The 23,561-nt window shown below is 37.1% G+C and overlaps 2 pseudogenes; one reads left to right on the top strand and one right to left on the bottom strand.

The window, feature by feature from the left end:
* The first annotated feature begins 308 nt into the window (after window positions 1-308).
* On the top strand, window positions 309-21,212 carry LOC132635402 (protein ENHANCED DISEASE RESISTANCE 2-like; annotated as a pseudogene).
* Window positions 21,213-21,969: 757 nt separating this feature from the next.
* On the bottom strand, window positions 21,970-23,561 carry LOC132637211 (probable UDP-glucosyl transferase 73B6; annotated as a pseudogene).

The raw sequence follows: 23,561 nt of genomic DNA, 5'->3' as shown, positions 1-23,561 counted from the left end.
TTTTTTGAGTGTTTGGCTGACCAGCTTAAAGCCATTTTGTGCTTAAAATAAGCCCAACAAATTAATTGGACTCGTTTGGCTTAGCTTATCTAAAACAGCTTAGAAGCTGGAAACAATTTATAAACAAACAAAAAAAAAAGTTGGGTAGGCTACCCCAATTTGTTTTTTTTAATTATAAGCTTCCAAACAGGCTCTCTCTCTCTCTCTCTATATATATATAGAAAAAGAATATGAAATTTATGCAATTTGTAGTGGGTCCACTTTGCTATTAGCATTATGCGCAGAACTCCCTATTAACAAGTGCAAGAGTGGGTCTCAGTTTCACAAACACTACGTCTGTAGAGTTTTTTGTTTCAATAATTTGGATAATTGTAAGTGTGTATATATAATTGGAGAGTTGTTAGATGTGTATGAGGGATGGATGGTCGAAGGAAGATAGGAAAATGGTATAATCATATGCGATATTTTGTTAGCTTATTACAAGAAGAAGCCTCAGGATTTACTTTGGGTTTGATATTGATAGTTAGCTAGCTGTTTATACTATACTTTGTGAGTTTGAATTTAGATTACTTGACCTTTTGATTTGACAGTGATTAACTTTTGAATTGAATTGTTATAGAGTTCAGCTAGTTTGTAATTATTATCTAAGCTTAGTGTAGGAAGTTAAAATTAAGCTAGCGCTTGGCTATAGATTTTGGATCAGATTTTGAAAATTTGTGTTCAAATATCTGTTTGGCCATGGAATTTGATTAGATTTTGAATATTTATTTTTCAAGTTCCAAGAACTGGCTCAGACTAGTTTTCTATTCACTTTTGCTCACAAAAATTTGATATTTAGCTAAGTAAAATGCATGTCCAGACAAAACTTTAAGTTCCACAAAAATCACAACTTCGAAAACTCAAATTTTCAAATTTCAACTTCAAATTCTATGGCCAAACGGGAGCAAAGTGATTTGGCAGTTGTTGGAAAAACTGGTGCTTTTTTTAAAAGGGCTTAACAATTGATATATGTTATTGCAATTATTATTAGGTTCTAGTCAAGACCCTTCTAATAGATGGCAATTGTCGGGTGGAGAATCGCGGCTTGAAGACCCAACATGGGCATGTGAGTTGTTCTCTACTGTTGTTGATATTCGTTTCCATTAGTATACAACAACAACAACAACATACCCAGTGGAGTCCCACAATGCGGGGTCTGCGGAGGGTAGAGTGTACGCAGACCTTACCCCCACCTTGAAAGGTAGAGAGGCTGTTTCCGAAAGACCCTCGGGTTTCCATGATGACTAAATTTATTTCGGAGGAACTCATAGTGGGTTGGTGGGTGCAAATTGTTGAATGAGATGTACTCATTACAAAAGGAATTATTTGTTTCGTACATTTTTTTTCTTTTGTAAAAAGAAATTTCATGTATGATAAAGAAATGAAACTTGGACCTAACTCAACCCCAAAAGCTATCTCAAGAGGTGAGGATTGCCCAAGACCATATAAAGTGACATATTTGCCTCCCTCCCTCTGATGTGGGACTTAATATCCCCCTCACGCCCAAGAGTGGACATCTGAAGTGTGGACAATATATGATTGGGGCTCAACATCGGGTGAAACAAGATTTAGGTAGGCCTGGCTGTGATACCATGATAAAGAAATGGACCTTAGGTCTAACTCAACCCCAAAAACTAGTTCAAGAGGCTAGGATTGCCCAAGACCATGTCAGGTGACATATTTGCCTCCTGCCCACGATGTAGGACTTAACACTGTTCATATAGATAATTGACTGTGGTTGAGCCCCTAAGTTACTTTTACATACCTTTGGAACCGTTTCCTCATGCTATTTATAAAGATCTGTTGACATACCCCCCCCCCCCCCCCCCACACACACACCCCCCCCCCCCCTCCAAAAAAAATGATACTCCCTCCGGATCAAAAAGAGTGTCCAATTAGCCATTTACAGACCCCTTAAGGAAATACTAACTCTTAGAAAAAAAATAGGTAATTTGACTAAACTGCCCCTAATTAAATAGGTATTGAGATTCGATCACATAACACTTAATAGGGGCAAATCTGAAAAAATAAGATTATTCTTTCTTGATTTGATAAGTGGACACTCTTTTTGACCCAAGAAAAAAAGGCTAAGTGGACACTCTTTTTGATCTGGAGGTAGTGTCTAACCTAGAAATGGAGCGAGTACCGAGTTATTTTTCCAAAGAATATCTACTTGCTTAACACTAATTGAGTTCTATACTATGTTGCTCGGACTCTTCAAAAAGGTCAATGGGTGCGTGTGGATTCTCTAAAAGTAGTGTATTTTTGGAGAATCCGGTTGCGCCATCCAAAGTGAAGAGTCCGCGCAGCTTTGTCTATCAAGACCATTGAGAAACATTACCTTTCCAAAAATCATTCGTATGATTTAAGGAGCTTATGTCGAGGAAAGGGATATATGCAACCAAATGGAAAAAGTACAAACTACCCTCGTTTAGAGCAATATCAGTGGATTCCTTTAGGAAAGCATCTCTCACTAATCTACAATTTCTTCAAATATTTGGCATTCAACTCACCGCTTTGCTATATTCTAGACAACTTTACACCAACATTATAAGCACCTCCAGCTTATGATGTTGCTTGGTTATGAAGGTTTCTTATATTTGTCTCCCCGGCTGTTTTGACTCAACATAAAAGTTTAGTATTAGATATAGTAATAAGTATAAATAAAGGGAAGGAGTCTTTCATCCTGTTGTTAGGATGCATAAGTATGAGATTGCCAGTATCGATGCTTGAATTTTCCATGCTCCCGGACCTGTTATGAAGGGGATAGGATTATAAGCCATTCATTTCCTTCTCTTCTTGTTTGAACTTACAAGTGTTAGTTCGTCTGTGCATATGATGGCTTATCTTCTGCTGGATAGTGATCTTTTGTGTATTATCCTGCAACGATATATCTGATGCGTGCTGGGATATATTCTTGATAACTAGTTATTTGTATTTAATATTAGGGTATTAATCCCTTTTTCTGTCCTTGGCAGATGGTCTGTGTCTTATCAATATACAACAAGAGAGAGAAGAATAATTGAATGACGGTGCGCATTTCTCTTCTCTTTATGCATGTTCAAAAAAGTTACAGTTTCGCATCCCCTGGATGCCCGTTAATGAATATTTACTTTCTGAAATAAATAAAAAAAAAAGAAAAAAAAAGAAAATACAGTTTAACAATTGACACAGGAGACATCTGTTTGGGTACTTTACCATGTTAGGGTTGGTGGTTTTGCAAATTCTAAATGCATTTGGAGGTGGAGCAAGAGCTGATTAAAACTTAAGCTGACCAGGGTAGAATCTAGATTTGATATTTTTATGATTTAGCCTTGACAACTTCTTTTTATTGACAATTTCTGGCTGGTGTGCTCTTTTTCTCCATCTTCAGTTTATCCTTTTTCCTACCAGGATTATGTTTTGCTGATGCTATATATATTTAAAAGATTTGTTCATTCACTTGTAACCTTGTTTCAGATGGCAGCTTTCAACATTCAGGAGGGACTTATTTGGAAAGAAAAGATCAAATCGGTGATTGATCAGGTTATTTCTTCGTCTTTTCTTTCTGTTAGGTCTCCCGTCTGTTATGTCTTGTTTAGACATACATTCTCCCCCCACCTCCTCCTTTTCTCCAGATATGGATGGAGGTTGTAACATGTTGACAGTGTGCAGCATCAAGAGTCACAAGGTGCTAGTGGTAATAAGTACATTTCCTTTGAGTACAAATCTGGAATGGATAGTGGTAGGAACGGTTCTTCATCTGATCGTGAAAGCCAGTAAGTATTGTGTGCGTTTGCGCTGCAATTTAGTATTTCATTTCTTTCCTTTGTTTTTCCTTCCAAAGTCATGTCATTCATTTCAACTTGACTAGCTGCTGCAATATATACACATTTATGATTTGATTAGTGAAATTCTGGAGGGAAAAATAAACTATAAAGTAAGTTTGCAGAGTATATCTGTACCTGTTGGATTAAAATTTTGCTCAATATATCTTCATCTAATCAGAGAGCTGGCCAGTGACGTGAAATAACCAACTCCAGAGTTAAAGATGGATGGAGTTTAAAACCTGCTAATCAAACAGTTGAACTTTTCCTTTGTCTTTCTTCTTTTCTTTTCTGTTTTTCTTTTTCAATTCTAGACTCTGCTTGATTTGGATTTAGTCACCTGATTTTATCACTTTCTCAAATTGAATTAGTTCGTAATCACTATTAGTAGATGGTTACTACTGTTTTGAAACTTTTTGTGGGCTAATTCCCACATAACATTTATACAACAGTCGTCTTTCTGAAATGACGTAAGCAGTTAATAATTCAAGCCAAACAGGCCCTAAAAGTTGTGTCTGTAAGGTCTCTGACTACCCTTTTCAAGTTCGTTAAAGAAATAATTTCATTACAAGTGAAGTGCATATTCCCTTCAAAATCCAAGACCATGGGGTTCTTGAATGGACTCTATTATTATGTTCTGCATTTAACTGCCTGCTTTGGGTTTTAGAGAGTCAAACTTGAGCATCTTTCATCAGAACTTCAGTATTTCAAGACATTTGTAAAATGCATAGTTTTGTATGTTTCACAGAGTCTTCAGATATATGCTTTCGAAACTGAAAAACAAATATATCTGAAGACTCTGTGAAATATACAAAACTATGCAGATGTATCATCTTTATTTCACTTTGGAAGTTCATCAAAGTGACTCTGCATAAACAAAACTAGGCATTTAATTTGGGAGTGTCAAAACAACTAGCCAGTGAAGTTTGCAAATTGTAGAAATGAGACACTTGGAGGACTATTCCTGTCATCGACTCTGCCTTTTATATCTTCTTATATAATATTCAAGTGGCATTGTGGCAGTGTTAATGTAGAAATTCCTTTGTGAAAGGTACAGTCATTTGGCTTAGCACTTCAGCTTTCACGAATTCAATGCTTCTTCAATTTTGTAAGTTTATTGCTGGTGAGGATGAAGACGATTCTCATGCAAACTTGCTGCGAAGAACAACAATTGGAAATGGTTGATAATTTGCTTTTTGTCTTGATCTAATGTCTACTTTTCACTCAAGCGGGTCTACTTTTCACTCAAGCGGGGAACTTTTTGCATCTTTAATGGACAGGTCTCCCTGAGTCTGTGGTTGACTGGACAAAGGAATTAGATTCAGATTTGTCAAACCAGAATGCTAGCAATCAAACTTTCTCGAGAAAGTGCTGGCATTTACTTCAATGCCAAAACGGTATGTGGGTTTGATCAAGTTTCTCTTCCAGTAAACATGTTTGTCTTACGACTGTTGGAATCAGTGTTTTCTTTGTTAATTTTTGGGTGATAGATTATTGTCAATAGTTTTGCTGTTGAACTTGAACATTTAGTATATGCCATCTTCCTGAATTTTGACTTCTTTACTGATGGATGTTGCAGGGCTTCGCTTATTTGAAGAGCTTCTGGATGTTGATTTTCTAGTATGAGCTCAGTTCTATGTTCTTTTCTGGCTATGTAGCCAAGGAGCTGCAGTAGAGCCATGAAGGCTGTTGGGGTTGTGGAGGCTAGTTGTGAAGAAATATTTGAGCTTGTGATGAGCCTGGATGCAATATGTTTTGAGTGAGTGCTGAACATTGTCAATTTATTCGCCATAGTAGTCACATTTACGCTTCCTTCCATAGTGCTTCGGTTGTTAGTTTCTCTACTTGTTGAATTGTAGGCTAGTAGACTTCCAAATGGCAACTGGGAATGAGTAGCAAGCAGCCAGTTTTGTTTACATACTTGGTTTTAGTAATAAACAAAAAGGTTTTAGTAGTTTAAATTTGGTGTAGTGAGGAGAAGATTTCATGGTTACGTTTGTATCATAAAACGAGTATGAATGCTTTAACATGCAGAAGTGTGAACTTTAGAACTTGTTGTGAGTAGATTAACTTCTTTAGGACATTCAAAACTGAACGTCTCGTAAAAATACGATAGGCAGAGATTAGGTCTGCTTAATATACTCGATTTCTCATAAGCCTGCTAGGCTTGACATTGTTCCTACACAAGGTTGCTTCATGTCGAGAAAAATCTTTGTCGATCATCTGAGTACTCAGATGCTGATAAATGATAACTACTTACTTATTAATATATTCTTTAAATAACAAATTCTAGGTTTAACTTAAAAATTATTAACCTCTGTCCGTTAACCTAAGTAATTCCAAGCAGAGTCTCTTTTGTGATAAATAACTAAAGACTCTTATTGCAAGAGAAAAATAGATATCAGAGAATTGCTGATGCAACAATTTGAGGACAAGTAGGCTAGCTTTTCTGTCCAAATCAAACAGGATCATTTACAGGTAACAGGTCTTGTTTATTTACTGGTTAAACTCTCTACTTAAAACTTTTTAGGGTCTTATTTGTGATTTGTGGTTCTTAATGCTGTAAAAACTAAAAAGTCATAGTTTCTAAGGTATGCTAACATTATAGAGTGAATAACCTTCAAGATGGCCTTGTGCAGTGCAGTTGTTGTTAACTGGTGCTAAAAGGAGCAATTTAGGTAAACTTTCAGCTCTTGCATGTTTTTCTGTTTGTTGTTCTGATGAGAAACCTATTGTATGCCATCATTTCTAACCATGTGCCTGCTTCGAATTTCAGCTTCCTTCTCTTGACATCTTGAATCTTTTATGAGGTGGTTGAAGATCTAAAGCTTGAACATTTATTGGCCAGCTCATGTTCTTAATTCTCTTCAGTTTACTGATCTATGCTGTCTTGGAGTTACAAGCATTTCAAAGATTTGAAACAATTTCTGTATGCGATGCACTTGTAACAGAGTGCCATTGACTCTGAGCGATTAGGTGACATGTTCGAAGGGGAAAATGATTCTTCCAGTAGCTGTATAATTTCTCTCTCTAAACCATTAAAAGTGTTGGACCAACATATGGTTGGAGATTTACTCCCGAGACTTTTTGGTGAAAATTGAATTGCCTATTTCCTGAAACAATTCTTGTGTTTGTCCTAGCTAATTGTATTCTCTATGTATGATCTGTGTTCTATACTTTTAATTCCTGATTGTTTGTTCCTTTTGGGTTTATTCTTGGATGTTTGTCTATATTACTTTGTGGAATATTAATGCTCTGAAATGCTTGCATGCATTTCTGTGATCGGATCAGGGATTTATGCATTTAAATCAGGAGATTCTTCTGGTCCATGTGATGCCGGGTTTTGGACTGTACATTTCTGAAACTTAATCTAGGGCTGCGTTAATTATGAAACTTAAAATTTAGAAAGACTGTTTTAGGCCTTTTATGTTTGGATGCAATAGTGAGTTTGTGGAAAACTAGAAATAAAAAAGTGAGTTAGCCTGGTGCTGCTACACAGTAAGAGAAGGAAATGTATTCTTGGATCTAATAATGGGATTTTTTAAATTTGGAATGTCACACTATATTGCAATTATTATCATACAGCTATTCAGCTTGATAAAAAATCTTAATTCTATTCAGATAATTTTTTTTTTTTAAATATACGATGTTCCTTAGTTGGTCTTACACTTTTGCGTTGAAGTAGTTAATAAAGTGATATGGACAATGTAGCCTTTATGTCTGGAAGAAAAGCAGGGCAAGTTAATGCTGTAAGTTGTTTGTCAATTATCAATTAGTCTTTGATGTTCATGCTCTCTTTTCCAGTGGTCTAACAGGTGGGACTGCAGCTTCCAGTATGATAGTCTAGTCGAGGAGGTAGATGGACACACAGCAATACTATATCACAGACTGCAACTGGATTGGTTCCCGATGTAATACGTTTTCCTGGTTACAGACTTCAATGTGCTATAAATGGTTGTTTGACTATTTTGTGTGTACTATTTGACTTATGTTTAGTTTGGTTAAATTAGCTTCAGCAGGAAACTGAGTTGTGTTGAACAGTTAAACGCTAATGAGCTCGTTAGCGGCTGTCAGACTGGCTGTTTTTGCATCAAAGGGTCTGTATAAACATGTGTTACCCATGCATGTATTGATACAGAAAAGGTGTTTGTGTTTTTGGGACTTAACAGCTCACTTATTTCTGAGAATTTTCCTTTTTGGTGATCTAAGTAACTAATCTTTATATGCTTGCAGTGTTTTGGTTATGCAAATTCGCTCTTTTTAGTTGTTTGAGATTGTTATTCACTTCATTTAAATACAATGCTGTTCTTCACTTCCTAATGTAGTATTATAGCATATTAAGTAGTATTTGAATTGAAAATGGGACTCAACTCTGCGTATGGGCGAGTTGGCTACTTCTTGGAGGCTTTGATGTACTTGTTCACTGCTATTGGGAGAGGAGCTTCATTTGTTCATCTATTTTCAGTCTAATAGAATAAAATTACTTAAATCAGTCACTGCTGTTTAAATACCATCTGAGTTTCTTAATTCCATTTGAATAGCTATGACTTTGTGTTATTTCTTTGATTCTTCGTTTCTTTTTCCTCTGAAAGACAAATAAGTATGATTTTCTTTTATTCTCCCAAAGCCTTATTACTTCACAACTCCTCCCCACCTCCCCCACCAAAAAAAAAAAAAAAAGACTTTGGAAATATAATGAAAAAGAAAAAGATAGCTCTCATAGAGTACGAAAACTTTTTGTGGACTATTCTGGGTGTTTCTGGCTGAGATGTCATTGTATGCACTGTAGGTTTGTATGGCCTCGTGATCTTTGTTATGTACGATATTGGCGTCGAAATGACGATGGAAGCTATGGTAAGAATACCCCTAGAAATTACTCATTTTTGTTCTCTACTTGCTATTTATAACTGTACATGATTTACATGTCATTTTGCAGTTGTGTTATTTCGTTCTAGGGAGCACGAGAATTGTGGTCCAGTATCTGGCTATGTTCGCGCTCATATAGAGAGTGACTTTTTTTCCTCTTAATCCTGCGGAATAAATGCATTTAATAACCAAATCATTTGGAAATGATATTGAAGTTAAATCTCTTTCACAAAGGTATTCTGCAGCTTACTATCTTATTCGTGATAAAAGATGCTAACCAGTTTTCAAATCTCATTAGGTGGTGGATACAATATTTATCCTCTCAAACCTCGTAATGGGAGGCCCAGGACACAAGTCCAACATCTAATGCAGATTGATGTGAAAGGGTGGGGCGTTGGCTATATCTCATCCTTTCAGCAGCATTGTCTGTTTCAGATGTTAAACAGTGTTGCTGGTAACCTTTTAGACTATGCTTAAGTTAGTTTTTGTAAGTTTGTTATATTATAGTTTTCTAATAGGCACCTACTTGGCTAGTGCATGATTTATGATAGTGTTTAGCATCGGAGCAATTTTTTAGCGGTCACTGCTGTGAAGTGACTTGATGAATTTTCTGTTTCTCCTTGTCCTGTGAACTGTTTATTATGCTCAAAGTAGTGGATGTAGTGGTAATTAATTTCACCGTCCTTTAGAGGACAAATAGTAAGAGAGGAACAGGAAGCTTCTGTCTTCCTCCTTTTCTTGGGTACTGCTTATTGCTCGCAAAATAGTTTGTAGGGATTGTGATTTGCCCTGCATTTTGTTGAAAGACAAAATGTCATAACTTTTTTTTTTTTAATTGAAAGACAAATAATAAGAAGGGAAAATTGTGCATAGTGAACAGCTTTCTTCGACAGTGTTTACAGATCAAAGCTCAATCAGATACTCATTTCAAATTATCTTCTTTCAGGACTTCGCGAATACTTTTCCCAAACTGATGAAAGGGCTGCTGCTCCAAGAATACCAGTTATGGTTAACATGACGTCAGCATCTATCTCTTCCAAGAAGAGTCAAAATGAACAAGAGGCTTCTAATCAACGTACTGCGTCTGTAGACCTAGTACATGCTGCAAATAGAAATGCTTCAATGATTGATGAATTCTCTGATGAAGATGAAGATTCGCAAGGGGCTGATCAGGAGGTTTGAACTTTCAGATCTTTTCATTTATTTTTTCAGTCTCCTTTGAGCATGTGGCTTGGACTTTTTGCAGGTAATTCCACCCAGCTCTGAGAATGAAATGAAGAGAACTGGTTGGTCTTAAAATAGTTTTGTTCCACTTCTATACATTGAAATCTTTATTTTGGGTTCTTCAAATTCTTTACTAACAATGTCTTTGTACTACTGAAGCCCTCGAAGAACCTTTGGAGCAAATTGATTTGTCCATTTTCTCGGGTAACCTTCAACATAATGACAATGATAATGGACGTAATTGCTGGAAAATATTTGATGGAAATAACTTTCGAGTTCGTAGCAGAAATTTTTATTATGACAAATCAAAGGTCCTTAATTTGTGTTTTTGTATCCTTTGTAAGTGCTTATTTTTAGTTTAATAGTCTATTGCAAGCCGCTGGTAAAGTTGCTGTAACTGGTAAAGTTGCTGCCATGTGACTAGGAGGTCATGGGTTCGAGCCGTGGAAACAGCCTCTTGCAGAAATGCAAGGTAAGGCTGCGTACAATAGACTCTTGTGGTCTGGCCCTTCCCCGGACCCCGCGCATAGTGGGAGCTTAGTGCACCGGGCTGCCCTTTAGTCTATTGCAAGCCGAAGGGGAACCTTGGTGTAACCGGTAAAGTTGCTTCCATGTGACCAGGAGGTCACAGGTTCGAGCCGTGGAAACAGCCTCTTGCAGAAATGCAAGGTAAGGCTGCGTACAATAGACCCTTGTGGTCCGGCCCTTCCCTGGACCCCGCGCATAGCGGGAGCTTAGTACACCGGGCTGCCCTTTTTAGTCTATTGCAAGCCGCTTGAGCATCTCTTTGGAAAATATCCATGCAGACTCCTGCAGGTAAACATTTAGTGGATCTTGTTGCGGTTGACTGGTTCAAAGATACTAAACGCATGGACCACGTTGCCAGGTGTCCTGGTTGTGTAGCACAAGTAAGTGATAAACAAATAGAGTTCAAGGGAATAAGAATCTATTTGGGGTAGCTAAAGGTTGTTAAGATTGTTTCTCTACTTGTGAATTAGCAACTTGAAACATATAACTTAGTCCAAATCTGCTTTCGTGTTCTCTTGCTACAACAAAAATAAACTTAATCAATATGCTGAACTCATGATTGTGCAAGGTACAAATGGAAATTCCAAATGGGTTATTTCAACACAACTCAATGAATATGTAGAAAAACTCATAATTATTTTTCATTTAAAGCAACTAAATGCGACAAAACAAAGGTTACAAAATGTGGAGACTTGAAAGGGACGCAACTTATGTCATGCCCTGAACCATGGCCTGGGCGTAACACGGCACTCGGTGCCTGATTGCCTGTGACCGAGCGAACCACATGGCTAGCTGAATCAACATGGACATATATTGAATGCGGAATATAATATATAACATGCCGAGTTACTGAAATGTCTAACTGAATAATCAGAAGTTCGGAATAAGTCTGAAGTATAGAAACGTAGCGAACACGACTAAAATAAAGGCCTGCTAAACACTGACTGGCTGCAACTCTAGACACTGACTGGCTGCAACTCTAGTCTATGAAGCCTCTGAACACGAGTCTGAACACTAAACTGTTTATCGGGACAAGGCCCTCGACATACCTCTACTGCCTAACATGACACAAACATAAAATAAAGATGACACCCCGAATGAAGTGGGGCACAACAATTGCTGATATGTGTGAGATCTTAGCGGGCAGTCCTGTTGTCCTGTAAATCAGTACTTGCATCGTGAAATGTAGGCCCAAGGCAAAAAGGGACATAGGTACATTGAATTATACTTGTATGTTAAACCAACTAAACGAATAAACGTAATGAAATGCACGAGGGAAAGAGCAACTCAAATCAATAACATAAGGACATGAAGTAATAAAGTAACTGAAACATAGACATAATTGGACATAAGTGTCATTGAACATAATAATTTGTTTAACATGGGGGGAGTCACCTCTGTTCTGTAATGAACCATACTGGGGTTTGTAATCCATTTTAGCTCAGAGAATGGTATCTCAAACAATGCACCATGGGTCGTGACATGGCGGGCAGCATCACCCACTACCAGGCTATATCTCAAACAATGCACCATGGTTCATAATATGGTGGGTAGCATCATCCACTACCAGGCTATGTGTCATAATGCACCATGGTTCATAACATGGCGGGCAACTTCATCCACTGCCAGGCTATATATCATATGATCATGCACCATGCATCATAACATGGCGGGGAGCATCATCCACTACTAGGCTATGTACGTGCTATCTTCTATAGCTACTTGCGTAAACACATAAAGGTGATAGTCAACCGGCACTCATGGGCCTAGAAAGCAATGTATCACAAAAGCATATTTAGACATCACTTTTATTGTTATTGTAGGCGTCCTTGAATTTAGACATGCTTGTCAATTGATACAATTACGTTTCTTAAACTCTATATTATTTCGTGAATCTTGTCATGAGTTCATAAACTATAGAGTCATGATATTTCTTCATCATGTAAATCGTAACGTAAGTGTGTAACATATAGGTTCATGATATTTCTACCCTTTTTGAAGAAGTATCATAAGTTGAGGAACCTTCATATTATTGTTCTAACATGGATACTAGGCATTACTATCATGAGACATGGAATCATGGATTGTTTATAGAATTTAGAGTATTTAACTATTCATAAGCATTCTGGGTTTTCATGATCGAGACTCATGAGATATCAAACATGAGCCCACACTGATTACGTATTGAGTTCACGATGTTCGGAATGACAATCATGAATAAACAACGAAACTATATCGTTTAAAGATTAGAAGTTCTGAAGCTTTTCATGAAACTAGGGCATAACTCTATTTCTCACACGTGGGGTGGGGAGACTCATTTACATTCTCACACGTAGAGAGCTAGCCTTACATACTTGTAATCACTCCAACAAACGAACTTAACTGCTTCTCTGACGAAGAACACCAAAACCTATCTTTTGAGCTCTTGGGAAGGATTTACCTTGGAAATCTATGTTTTGGTTGAAGAATTATGTTAATAATTATGCATTAATGTTAAAATTACTTAGGAATTGTTAGAGCGATCTTACCTTGACGTGGGAGGATGAGGAGAGGAGAAAAACGGCTGCTTAGGGCTTTAGAACGAAGTTGGAATGTGAAAAATGACATAAAATCGTCTAGGGGTCGCATTTATAGGTTTGAGGGAAAGTACCCCTTGGCTCTCTGAGTGAACTCACCCCTTGCTATGGGCCTCGTTCATCGAGCTCACCCCTCGCTTTGGGCCTCGCTTTGCGAGCTCCCGGCCCGCTTTGGGGCTTGCCGAGCGAGCTTTAGTAAAACGGGCATAACATTTTGTATAGAGATCCGTTTGGCCTCCACCATATATCGATGGAACGGTAAAGGGCTACAACTTTCATGAAGGAAGTTTTCCCAAATTCCCAACTGATTTTCACGAAATCAGGCTGGAAGACAGACCTATCAAAAACTTAGTCGATTTTGTCGAATCTTATGCACCTCGCTATCCGACTTGATTTGAAAACAATTATTTCCACCCAAACTCATCTCGATGGGATTTCATATGGATAAAATGTCATATTAATGCTCATTTAACATATGCACACCTAACCTGGATTTGCGGAGTGTTACAACTTACTTGGGGATGAAGCATGCTTTTGTTTCTTAAGTTTAATTGACTGACAATCAATTGAGGATACAGAGGAAATATAGAGATGCAGATGACCAAGACAGCTGCGGATGAGAGGGGGTTCAGTGAATGTTACTGATGTGAAAGAGGATTTAGAAACTCTGTGATTCACACCCTTCAGCTGGGGGGGGGGGGGGGGGGGGGGAGAGGGCAAGGGCTTCGTTGAAAATTTACTATGTAAATAGGGTAAAAATAATATTTGTTGTATATGTATATGTTGTTGAATCCTCTTGGCATAAGATATTTTTTCTTTGAATCCCATTTTTTAAAATTCCTGGCTCTGCCACTGCCCTTCACCAATTACCGCATTCTACAAACAGATGTATCATTAATGGTAATGGAATAATCAAAATGCTTAGTGAGTTTATTGAATGAAATAAGGTTAAAAGGACACCCAGCCAAGGACTAATTAATGGAACCTGACCAACTGCCTGGGCCATGATTTTGGTGTCTTTCGGAATAGTAAATGTGAGTGGTGTCCGGGTAGTGGAGAGGAAAGAGAACAACGTTCTATTAACCGGACATGTGGTCTGAAGCTACTGAATGAAGGATCCAGGATTAAGTGACGAAGAGTGAGCGAGACATGTGATTGACCTATATGGGTGGCAATACAGTGGATGGATTCTTAGCTGCCGTATTTTTCAGGAACTGGTTGTAAATGCTAGAAATCACTATTGGCTGATAGCCTGAAGACGTGCTATGACTCGATGTTTGGGCCACACTGATAGTACAAGTCTGCAGGGTGGGCATCCATGTAAATACCAGCATGTGCCGCACATCTCCAACTTTACTGCAGTAAGTGACTTAGACTGGTTTCCTTCAGGCAAGATCCTCTCCCTCAATTCTTGCTCAAAAAAAAAAAAAAAAAATCTTGCTAAGGGTCTGTTTGGAAAGCCACTCATGTAATTGGAATTGAGTTAATTGGATGTAATTACACAATTTGGCATGGTTGTTAGGCCAAATAATTACATGGTCAGCATGTAATTGGGTGTAATTGAGAGAGGGTAATTGCACTCTCCAATTCTCAAGGAAGGGATGGGTTTAAGAATTGGGTATAATTACACCCTGTAGTTACAGGTTACTTTTTAATTTCTTTTCTTTTTAATTTATTTTTTATTTCTAGTATTTTAATTTCTTTTTTGTTTTTAATTTTTTTTTATAATTTATCTTTTATTTTCTTTCTTCTCATTTCCCAACCTTTACTTCTTGTGATTCCATGTAATTGCTCGTACTTTTTTTCCCCCTTATATCTGCATTTAACTACGTTATTATTCAAATTTTTGAAATTACACTTCCTAATATTAGAAAGAACGAGTCATTAACAAACTTGACATATAACTAGTGATAAAGTAGAATTCCATTGTTGAACGGAGTTGTAGACTTATAAATGTTTTCACTTTTTTTTGAATTATATTTACTTAAGTTATGTTGGAACTTATTTCATGTTATGTTGGAATTTGACATAAAAGTATCATGTTAAACTTTTTTTTTTTTTTTTGACTTTGAATTTAGGTTATATTTTCGATTTCAATTTATTTGCTTTAGTACTATTCACTTGTTGTTTTACATTGCATATTATTAATTTTCCACTTACAATTGATAGATTATTTTTTTGTCAAACATTTGAATAACGTTATGACATTATATGTATAAATATTAATCTTTTTGTCAAACATCCAGCCCATTATGTTATTACAAAATGTGTGCTTTTAATTTTTATAATTAATTAAACTAAAACATTATTAATTTGAAAATACAATTACTTTTACAATATTATTTACAAATATGTGATTATTAATTAATATATATTTAAGAAAAAAAATGTATCATAAATACCTAATTTATATATCATTTATGAAGGCGCATATTTGTCAAGTATTAATTTTTATTTTTAAACTAATCTAATTGTGTAATTACACATGTGCAACCAAACAATATGCTTATAATTACACTGTAATTACGTTATGACAAACAAATAGGTCCTCGTAATTATTAGGCTGTGTAATTACACAATTCCAATTACCAGGTGGCTTTCCAAACAGACCCTAAAATATTCTTTGTTATTTGTTTGGCTGGCCACAACTGAAGTCTCCATAATGCAGTGCTTGTTCTGAAGGTACACATAGTTTTCAGGTATTGAAAGCCTCCAGGTAAGGCTTATCGAAAATTTGGTCTTCAAAAAGGTTGGGAGAAACAGACTGCTGACACATCATGAATAACCTATCCTATTTCCTAGTCCCCATTATCTAAGGTGAAGGACATGAATAAGCTAACTGTTTCCTTACCTTTCTAGTACATCTCATATGAGTGGACACAACAGCTTTTCCTTGGTTGAGCCCCAAGATCTCATCAGCAACCTTGTAGTGTCTCTTGATATCATTAGTGTACAATGTCTTGGCTGTGTTCCACACATTGCACATGTCTTGTGCTTTTGAAGAGTATCAAACACTGGCACTGGCATCGAGAGACATCCATAATAAACAACACCAATGGGCTTCTTCCATTGGATAGTCTTATCCCTGGAAATCTCGTATCCTTTGATGGTAGATGATCTTCATTCCCTTAACCGATGAAAAAAGCTCCATAGAGCTCATCCATGACGACTCATTGGCACCTCCTAGCAATATTCTGGAGGTAATTGTTCAAAGATTGATGGTGGAAAAAAGTTGAGTTCTTGTGATCCGTTGTTATGTAGGATTGGATTTGAGAAAACCGCTTGCAAAATTAGAACCAGGAAACCAAAGAACCCAAGGACAACAAGAGTGACAGATGCCACTGATTGGAGTACTGACATATCTCTAACAGGATCTGGAGGCGGATACAAGATTTGAAATTGGTGGGTGCACCAACACCTATATCTTACAGATGTTAATAGATATAAAATGTAAATGTCTGGATCCAGTTGGTCCAGTCAGTTCGGTCGTTTTTTTGCTTAATTCAACTTTCTTTTCATGAATAGACAGTTTGATCCAAATCTTGAGTTATATTCATAGCATGTTCCAAGAAGAAAAATAAATAGTGTTATTTTCGTCTAGATGAATTACAGGAAACAGACAAATATCATATTCACAATTCATAACAAGCTCAATGAGCACATACTCAATTCTCAACTAGAAGGATAGAACTATAGATCTCGAGATCAATCATAAATAGAAAAAGAAAGTTAGATACAGGGGACTGAATACTCAAAAATTGAGATATCGGCAATATGACTTTTAGCACCTATACAATGAGATGAACTGAGACCAACTCTTTTAGTGTCTGGGTTTGCAAAGTCAAACAAGAAGGGCAATCGAAATAAGAAAGGAAAGGCGTAAGTAAATTACACCCAAAAAGCAACAAATTGAGATAAGGAAAAACTGAAAGAAAAGCCTCAATGCACGCTTGATTTGCGAACAACAAAAGATTTAGAAGAGCTCATTGCTGATCGGTGCACCCACTGGTCTTATCTGATGACAGGTGCCGATATGTACTTGTATATTAAATATCTCTATCTGATGTCTACATAAGAATTATAGGCAGAAGTCAGAACTAAAGCTTATGGATGCCTGTGGACCCCACGTTATACTGTAGGTCTGCCTCTGACAGGATCTGATACGGTGCTGATGTGACAATGATTGGACATTATGTGGTGTGCCGACAATGACACCTACGATGGCGGATTAAGATGTGTGCAGTGTTGTTGCAGTCTTCTATTTGGATCATTGTGTTTTGTCTCATCAAGACAAAGCCCTTAGTGTTATTGGTTAATAATCTGATGACAAAATTGACATGAATTTGCAGACAGTAAATATCTTTCAGACTTCATGGGAAAACTTCCAACTAGCGAGATGACTGCTGTTTTGTCCTCGACTTTGATAGCATGTGGAAAAAGAAACAGAAGTACAGAAAGCTTGTGTTTACTTGAACACAGTAATAGTCTCTTACATAAGGTTTGCTTAACAAGGTAAATTACCTACTTAGAAAATGCTAATACTGACCTACTTAAGTACAGGATGTTCTGTAATAGACCACATTTTTCTGCAAATGAATCTGCAATCCCCAAGGTGAAGTGTAGAGGTTAAAGTCCATTTTGCAAAAGCCATATTAGGGCCTGGATGTACTAGTTGCCTTATATTGGGGTGTGGATCTGCGGGTGATCTGTACAATTTACTGGTTGATGGACTCATATTGCAGGGTCTAGGGAGTCTTCAGTCACCGTGCTTTATTTTGCGCTTCTTATTTGGTTTTGCTATACTATTGAAGCTTAACTTCTTTGTAGTCCTTACATGGTGAACCACTTTAACATTTATTCTTGCACATTTATGTTCCAGGTTGCTTCAGAGAAAGGACTGTTTTCTTTGCTGTTTAATCTTCAAGTAAGACATTCCTTTGGTAGCCTGAAAGTTTGGGTTAATTTTTCAAGTGTGTCATGATGAAATAAGTAGACAACATTTGTCTTCTGAAAGGTACCCGGATCAACACACTACAGCATGGTTTTCTATGTTGTTATGAAAGAGTTGGCACCCGGTTCTCTCTTGCAACGTTTTGTTGATGGGGATGATGATTTCCGCAACAGTAGAATGGAGCTCGTTCCTTCTGTGCCAAAGGTATTTTTTTCTCTTCATATGATCTGTGAGATGGTGTTTAGTGGTAGAATGTTGAATCAGTGACGTTTCTGTATCATGGGGAATCACAAATTTCACATGTTTTAACTAGATATGATCTCAAAAGTTGTAACACTTTTGGAGGGGTCTACACTTTTGGATGTAGTAAACCTGTGGATATATAGACTAACTGTTACCATCTCAAAAAAAAAAAAAAATCTCATATAATTTTTTAGATGTATTGCCTTTTTGTCTTAAAGACTTGTCTCCTTAGAAGAATGAGAAAACAAAAATCTCAAAGTTAAATAACAGGGTTGGGGTTGGGGCTGTGATGAGATGTAGACTCAGAATTCAGGTCTAATCTTGGGACTAGGGAAGGATGGAATGGGAGCAGCAAAAGGGAGGATGACCAGAATTCATGGTAGAACTTTGGAATTTATAATGGAATTAGTTGAAAATACTTTAAATAAAAATTCGGTGGAAGTTTTTGAATAAAAAGATTTAGGGTCCTTTTGAATTGATTCTCCAAATTTGAAGTTTTTTTGTATATACTTTTGCTGGTGACTTAGAGGAGTTGTACTCCACATCCGCCTGAAGCTACCAGTAGTTTACCAATCTCTTCAACTAATGATATTTTATGTAAAACTGGTATAGGATGGACCAATATTTGGATTTGTGTGTGTTTTGGTTAGGGGGTTGTGGTGGGTGGGGTGGGGTGGGGTGGGGGGGGGGGGTTGATGATGTAGTATGATTGTGGAGATGTGATGGCTTTGTCTTGTACTTGGTACCATATTAATAAAACTTTTACTCATCAAAAAAGAAAAATTGGTATAGGCATCTTGGAGAGGTTCTTCTTTTTTCTATTATTAAATATGTTACATTGTTCATATGATCAATAGTCCCATCTGCTCTACTCGCTTTCTGTCTGCCTTTACTTCTGTGACTTCATTGCAATGTTAATGTGCTTAAAATTTTGACCATTTTTATGCAGGGCTCCTGGATTGTGCGTCAGAGTGTTGGAAGTACCCCTTCTTTACTGGGGAAAGCAGTTGATTGCAACTATATCCGCGGGCCTGCCTATTTGGAAGTAAAGATTCACGTCGCCCTCCTCTTGAATATGGCTACAAGGACACATAATTTGACATAGTGCCAGGCAATTATGGTGTTGGACTTGATTTAAGTGTTGCTTATGCTCTGTAGGTTGATATTGATATTGGTTCTTCTACAGTAGCAAATGGCGTTCTCGGGCTTGTGATTGGTGTAATTACGACATTAGTAGTTGATATGGCTTTTCTTGTACAGGTAAGTAGCCCTTCACCCATGACATTTCATTAAATTCATGATGACTGATTCATTTGGATCCAGCTGTCTCAGATTATTCTTGAAAATTTTGAGTTAAAAAAGTACAAATGGGAATTACTAAAATTGTGAGATTGTGGAAATTGTCATATGAATCTGACATTGAGCTGTGATTTTGTAAGATCTGCACTTCAGATATCTTAGGCTCCAAACCTCATAGTGTTTTTTGCTTTGAATATATGCAAATGCTTTTAAAATGACATTTTCCTACTTGCGTACCAAGCACAAGAAAATGAGTAGGAAAATCACTTATTTTTCGAGAAAATATTTTCTAAGGAAAGCATTTTCCGTCATACCAAACACACCCTTAAAGTAAAACTTTTTACATGAATTGTAGGTATTAATAACTGTTCTTGATTTTTGGGGAAGTGCCAACTTGGAATGAACCTATAATAGGAAGTAAAATAAATCCAGACAGAGAAGAAGTATTTATCCAATTCTATTGGGAAATTTTTACTGGAGGTTATATGAGACAAATGGTGATCTGTGATACTTGTTTAAACTTCAATATTTTCTTTGCTATTTTTGAATTACCCGCACCTTTCCCGTCTGACACTGAGCAGTAAAATTTACGTTTACTATTAATATTGTCTCCCTATTGGATACTTAACTAGGGAGTAGGGAAAAGCTCATTTAATTTGTTTAAGAACGATTATTAGTAACTACTGCTTGAAATTCTCTTTGTTCTTCTTTTATTTTCATTTTATGATACGTTTTTGGTGGAAGAAAGGGTATCTTAACATCAACCAATAACTAGAACTACGCCTTAGTCCCAAACGAGTTGGTATCAGCTATATGAATCCTCACTGACCATGTTTCACTATTTAAGTTCTTCATGCCATCATCATACCAAATAAAAATAAAGAGAAAAATAAGTCAAAAATATTTTAATATCAACCATAAAAAAAGAAAGAAAGAAAGATTGACTTAATATCAAAGAAGCATTTCAAAAATTCATGTAAAATGGTCTCTCTCTCTCTCTCTCTCTTTTTTGGTTGAGAAAGGGTAAATAATTCATGTAAAATGGTCTCAGTGCCATGTGAAATAGTTTCTTAGCTAGGGACATTGCAATGATAGCTTTCTGCAGATGATTGCATATGTGTTCCAGTATATAAAGTAATATAATGGCACAATAAGCTGTCAAAAAGTAACAACCAAAGAAAAATTGACTGGTAAATCATCATCCTCTTAGGTGAGAGACCAAATGGGATATCATGCGTGCTGCTATACTGTGCTTTTATGTATAATATATTGTCATCTATATGCATTCATCTCTTGTTTAAGATATCCCTTACGCAGCATAAGTTAGTAGATGTGTTCATGGATCAATGAAACTGACCTCCCACCTGCACCCCCATCTGTTACCACCGCCAAAATGACACGGTGGCACCGAATGTCCATATTTGTTTGACATGATGAGAGATGCGGTGCATATGCCCCTTTGTAATGATGCCTTTTCCTTTTGTGCTAGGCCAACACCCCTGATGAGTTGCCAGAGCGGCTTATAGGTGCTGTTCGTGTTTCTCCTGCAGAATTATCATCAGCTATTGTCCCAAAACTGGAGCCTGACACACCATCATAGGTCAATCTTGACACCAACAACTATCACAGAAATTGATTTTTGAAACATATATACACACATCCATGTTAGTCGATTCATATTTTTCATTCATTAGTTTCTCAAAATTTTCAAATTTTGAGAACCATTCAATGGAGGTAATATTTTGTATATAGGCTGTAAAGACTGGTTTCCTTTATCTAAAGGTCTTTTCCTCTTGTGGTTAGAGAACAAATTTTCCCTTTTTTTTTTTTTTTTTTTTTCCCATTAGTTTTTCCTCTTGCCTTCTCATTTGTTTTGTACAATATTGTGGGAATTATGATGTTTTTTGGTATGACATTTCTAGTTGTATCTGTATGGTAGAGTGTATTGCTCATGGCAATTAGATATCACATGTTTGGTAAATCAAATTGTAGATAAACTTCTCATTTTTTCTTTTCTTCCTATCTTAGAAAAGATACTTTTTGACTGCCTTGAATGCATGAAGTTAGTGCAGAACGGTGCAGATAGCTTATCTTCCATTTTTTTTCTTCTTGCTGGGATATTGTTCGTTTTAATTTGGTTGGTGAGTATGGAAACGTAATGTAGAATAGTTCCCCTTAAGATAAAAATAAATCAAAAAAAAAAAAAAAAGTAAAGAAAAGGAAATGGTGGTGACTACAATCCTTTTCCTCGTCTTGCCTCTTCTTTACCCACCCCAACCACAAAGTTGGTAGGCTTCTTAGCTTGTATAATCACATATACGAAACACAAATTAATATGGAGGATCACAAACATGTTCATTTATAATTGAGGTTGTCTAACCTCTAAATTGTCGTGAACTCCAACTTGTAGTCTCATCTTACATATTTGCTTCTCTCTGTTCTATTTGGAGATGGTAAAGGCTGTCCTATATGAAGTTTTCCACATTATTTGCTTATGAATTGAATAAATGACTTCAGAGAGCACATTGAACTATCTGGATAACCATTCTGGAAAATGGATCTTGAAGCCACCCCTTCATTCATCAGCAAGTCAATGCCTTGAACTGTGTTGGCTTTCTCACCATCTCTCTCGGGTCATCAGTAAGTAAAATCACGTGTCCCATTTTCAAGTAATTTGCTACCAATTTGGCATCATGGAATTGGTCACCCCTGATTGGCCAAGCCAAAATTGGGATGCCGCGTCCTATTGCCTCCATTGTTGAGTTCCATCTGCAATGTGATAGAAATCTGCCAGTTGAAGGATGGCTCAAAATCAACAACTGTGGTGCCCATCCCTTTATTATCAACCCTCTGTTCCCTATTCTTTCTTCCAATCCATGAGGGTAATATCCTCCTCCTTTTTGGCTGCCTCCAAAGTGACCCGGAGGTGGACCGGGTCGGCCTGAACCAACCTGAATAACCCAAATAAATGGATGGTCTGATGCCTCTAATGCATCAGCCAGTTGAGCATATTCTTCTAAACTAGGTCCACTTCACTACCAAAGGACACAAATTATGGATCGCTGAGGTTTTGAGTTCAACCATTGCATCACCTCTTCCTCTGTAAAATTTGATTGGCGGTTCGACCTGACTTCATGATCATGTAGTATTGAACTAGGTGATTTCCAAAATGTTTTTGGCAACAATGGGCCTACGCCCACGCCCCATATTGGCTTTTCAATTTGATTAATTACATAATCAATGAATGTACCCTCAAGATCATAGCAGGTATTGATCAACAATGCAATAGAACCCTCTACCTCATCTACCCATCTGGGTTTTTGACTCGGTCTTGGAGGCCCATCTTTTATCCTATACGGTGGTCCCGATAGATCATTATGTTTATTCGGACACCACCGTGATGATAACCTGGCCCATGATGATTTCGTTTGATATCAGAGTAACTCAGAGCCATACTTTCAGGCAACCATGGAAGGATTCGAATCTCACTCGGTTTCATCTCATCCATATGGTTCTTCCAGGCTGCAAACTCCATTGCAGCAGCACCAGCTCCAGAAGTGAAGAAAGAGACAAAAGGTATGCCAAATTTCATAAAATTTCCTTGCTCCAGCTCATCATGACATCCACCACCACACATGTGGGTCGGGTCTTAGCTGATCCATTGTATCGTTCTGATAGTAAGATATCAATCCCCTGTCCTAACTGCTGATGGTGATGTTTGAAAGGCCCTTGCATGAAATTTCGTTCTTTTCCTTTTGGTGGGAAAGCTGGTAATTCTGTTGCTTTTTGTAATGGCGGTAGTGATGGAGTTGATGTTGTAATAGATATTTCAACGAGTTGAATTAGAGAATAGTGACGAAGATTGGCGGGGATGGAGGAGGAGAGGTGGGAGGGGATGATAAGGGTGACTTTAAAGTTGAAAAAGGTGAGATTTTTGCAGAGTTCCGGACATGGGAAGAGATGACCTTGACCATAAAATGGGAGCACCAAAATCTCTCCATTAGTGGCTTCAATGTTTTTGTTCTCTGA

Source organism: Lycium barbarum, chromosome 4 (genome assembly GCF_019175385.1).
Source record: "Lycium barbarum isolate Lr01 chromosome 4, ASM1917538v2, whole genome shotgun sequence".
Lineage (NCBI taxonomy): Eukaryota > Viridiplantae > Streptophyta > Magnoliopsida > Solanales > Solanaceae > Lycium > Lycium barbarum.
Note: the sequence above shows the minus strand (reverse complement) of the source record. Positions and strands in the feature narration are given on the sequence as shown.